Here is a 4305-nt window from a genome sequence, read left to right as displayed (position 1 = left end):
TAGACAGACTTAAGAGATTAAGGTTACGATGGGGGAGCAGCCACTGGTGCTACTGTGAAAACAGGCAAGGAGGATGCTGCTAGCCCAGCTTGAGTGCATTAAATAACAAGAAATGTGCAGGTCCGCATTCCGTCTTGTGATCGAGGAGGTTAAAAAAAAAAAAAATTAAGCCCAACCCTCACTCGGGTTAAGTTTGAACACTTGAATTAATTTGCGTTAAGCGCAGAAAAATGTAATGACAAAAGTTTTTAATGAGTAGGTCTCAAGAAATCTTAAATAAAAAATCTGAAAAAGTATTTATCCACTGTGTAAATGTAGTTTCTGGACAGTCATAAAATTATTTGTTTCCGAACGAAAAAGAAAACAAACCTCACTGGTTTTTAGGTTAAAGTCGGTTTGTATTTTTATTTGAAAAGTTATCTCTAATGCAGTCAATTTAATTTTCTGTTTTGATGGTTTTAAAGACACACAGGAATCTTGTGTTTATCCTTTAAACTGACATGTTTTCTTACGATACATTCATCGGTTGTTTTTTGCAGCTTGCAGTATTTTGTTTTTCTCTCATTGCAGCTGCGTCTCTGTTTTCTGTTGGTGGCATCCATTTTATAGCTTGGAAACGAATGTCTGAGACACAAAATGTGAGCCCTACAATGAACCCAGTTTTTGCTTTACTTAAAATATAAGAAGATATCCTGACCTAATGATTGTAGGAGTGTGAGGAGTAAGAACCTTCACTTATCTCGGGGGTAGCTTGTTTGAGGCTCGTACCCCTCTCCTTTCCCTCACTACCTTGCTTTTGCCAAACCACTAATAAGTCAGGTACACGGGTATCTAAGAGCTTAATGTGCGTACATTCGAGTTCAGCTGCCGTACTTCTAAAAAAAACTACTTGCCAGTAATTGCACTACTTAAATTATTTTTAAAAATCAATTTAAAATTCAGTTGTTTCTGCACACACACACACACACATACACACAACCTTCACCAACAAACATTCATCTCAAATTCTGCCAAGATCGTTTCAAATTACTCCTTTTTATGTGAGATATTGTATAAAATATAGGGTGTCATTTACAAGTAGCCTACCTCTGACAAGTAATAAACACATTTTATTTATACTCCTTGGACTCAGCGGCTGGGTGGATCGTGTAACCAGAGTCAGTTAGCCACTCTCCCTCCAGAAGTCTGCACGACCATCTTCTGTTCCTCCGTCTACACGAAGACATGAATCTCACTTCGCAGGCGGTCGGGTGTTAAATGATTTTATTTCATCTGGCGCCACTTTTACACGGTCGTTTCAAGATAAGTGGTTTGTGGGTGTTGATGGTGAAGGGCGACAGAGGCCAGGGCGCGCACGTTGCGTGCAAAGCTTCGATTTCGCCATTAATCTGTTTCACTGTACTTCTGTGTCCATGCTTCTTGTTTTTATTTCATTTTGTGGCTGTTTCAGTGTGCTTATGTATCACGGTGCTTCTTTGGAGCTATTCATCTGCATGCTTTCACCATGCTTCGGCTTCATCAGGCTTCTGTCTGTTGACAATGAATGTTTCTTCGTCTGCGACTGTCTCCTTGCCATACCTTGTCGCTGCCGTCATCTCACTGTAGCAGATGACTGTTTAGAACCCACATACTCAGAGCTTTTTAAACTCCTTATATATCTTCTTGTCACGCCAGGTATTTGTAGAGAAATCTTAGTCTATCTTAAGCTTACTCATTTGTGCATGATGTTTTGAGTGCGCGAGCCCCAGTATTTTTCTCTGTTTGTAAAAAAATGAAATCTGAACGTCCAGCCTAACGAAAGCTTGCGAATGGTCGTTTTCCTTCCAGGACAAGAATAAAAATGTTTGCTCAGAGTGAGAGGCAATGATCAACAGGATCCAGTGTGTCTCCTGCAAACGTGAGTCTACGTGGTGGAACGAATATTCCTGTCTAGAAGTGCCCTCGCTCCATTACGCTCGAATGATGCAAGCGTTGAGGAGAGTAACCATAACACACAGCGTGTCCAACTGGCTCCAGTGAGACGAGGGTTTACCCGTTACGACCTGCACTAGCAAGCCAGGCTGGAGAGAAATGGTCAGTGGCATTGGCATTGTTGGTCCTTGGTCTGTCGGGGGAGAATCTGGACGCCAGCGCTACTTAAACGCCGCTCATCCGCACTTTATCTCCCCCCCCCCCTAGCGAATGGTTCCACTGCTTTGTGAGTAATCTAGGAGAAAATAGAAGTTGAGCGAGTAAAGAAAAAAATATACATTTCCAGCAGACTCTTTTAAACAACTTCATGCTTTAAAAAATACCTTTTACAGATGTGACATTACACAAAATTCATCAACTTGTAAAAACATCAGGCGGAGATGTAGATGGACGAAGTATACAGGTCGAGGAGGTTAACAGCCGAAAGGACTTGGAAGCCGCACCTTCCCAGGAGGACAGGATGCCGCATCAACATCGCGACAGCGACAGGGGCAATGGCCAGGCTGAACATCATCTGGTGCAACAACATGGCTTGGGTATGTGACCCGGGACTACACTATAACCGTCCTTCAGTGTACCTAGAAGATGGACCAACGCCAAGGTGGACAGAGACTCACCCTCCAGCTAGCTGGCTGCTCACCACCGGTCCACCGGTCAAGGCAGGCCTAACCGGCGAGTTTTGTCGACCGTTGTGCGTCTTTTCATCTTTCCATCTTGTTTCCGACAACCAGTACCAGGGGACCAGATTGGCCGTTCGTCAACAGTCACTGGATGAATAAATGAACGAATGAATGTGAGTGCGTAAGTTCGTACTCTCTTTTTTGCACCGTGTGTGTGTGTGCGCGCGTGCGTGTGTGTATAATTCTATGTTAAATAGCGGATTGGCGCGCTATCGCGTGCAAGGTTATTTTGGTGCTCGCATCCAAAGTAAGGATTCCAGAAGTGTCTTATTTTAGTGCGCCCGACTCTCGCGACGACTGAATTTGGATTACGAGACCTGTTTTCGTCCGCAGATCGGCTCTTCCTGGAAGCGCTGACGGCTACGGATGAGGATGTAAACAACATGTTGATCCGCGTGACGCGGGCCACAGCTGGAGTGACAAAAATAGGTCGCGTATGAATCCGTGAGCACAGTTCCGGGCATCCTCCAGGGGGCGTTACGACAGCGAAGGCGTCTGGTCTTATCGAAGTTTTCTTTCTCTCTGTTTTCTTCTTTTCATTTATCTATACGCTGCTTAACATTTTATTGTGGAAGTCCGTGAAGGTGAGATGTCCGCGTGTATGAGCGTCGATGTTAGAAGAATGAGTGTGTGCACGCGTGTGCGCGAGTGTGCGGGTGTATATACATGTGTGTGGGTGTGAGCGAGAGCAAAGAGGAAACGAAAGAGAGATGGAGATATGAAAAAAGGGACAGATGGCAAAAAAGAAGTAGAGGTAGGATGAGAGTTTATGACAGACGGAATGAGCGACAAATGACAAATCTTTATTTACGAGGGTAATAGAATAAGCGAAGTTATGCGTTTTTACATCTAGCCCTCGATATAAGGAAAGGAAACTGAAAGATCACAGGTAAAGGAAACAGACAGACAGACAGACAGACAGACAGACAGACAGACAGACAGACAGACAGACAGACAGACAGACAGACAGACAGACAGGAAGCAAAATATTCGAACTCCCAGAATGCTTTTTGCTGCTTCAGAATGAGTTGTAATGTGTGATTCGCACATCAACCACTCACGTCTGTAGTCACTGAAAACGGTTTTCAGGGGACCTCGAATAGGATGCAGTAGTATGGCTGGTCATAACGGATTTTCATTTGATCAACAGCGACACAAACGTGAATTTTTTTCCTAAGTTAATCTCACTCGCCAACGTTCCCTTAATGACCCACACCTCCTCCACACCCACACCTCCTCCCCACTCCTCCCTGCCCCTCCCCATCCCCATCATGGCCGACAGTACCAGTGTCAGCAGCACGAGGGGATCGATGCGCGCAGAAGACAAAAGACGCAGCAAGCTATTATTTCAACTGCCCTCGTCACTGACCTCCAGGGGCTGTCAAGTCTGCTCATTATCCTGTCGCTACTTGTTTCTTGCTTCCAAAGCATGGTTTATGGTTCGAGGAAGGATGCTAGTGACAAACCTCCCCTCCCTCCTCCCTCTCCGGCCCCAACAACAAAAATAAAGAGCGAACGTGACCTAGAAAGCATCAAGGATAGTGGCATCTGCAAGCTATCTCTGGTGTAGCACAAAGTGCAGGTTGTCGTTGTAAACATGCGGGTTGTGCATCAGACGACATTGCAGACGTTGAGGGACTCTCCCCTGGTGTCT

This window comes from Pomacea canaliculata, linkage group LG2 (genome assembly GCF_003073045.1).
Source record: "Pomacea canaliculata isolate SZHN2017 linkage group LG2, ASM307304v1, whole genome shotgun sequence".
In the NCBI taxonomy this organism is placed as follows: domain Eukaryota; kingdom Metazoa; phylum Mollusca; class Gastropoda; order Architaenioglossa; family Ampullariidae; genus Pomacea; species Pomacea canaliculata.
Note: the sequence above shows the minus strand (reverse complement) of the source record.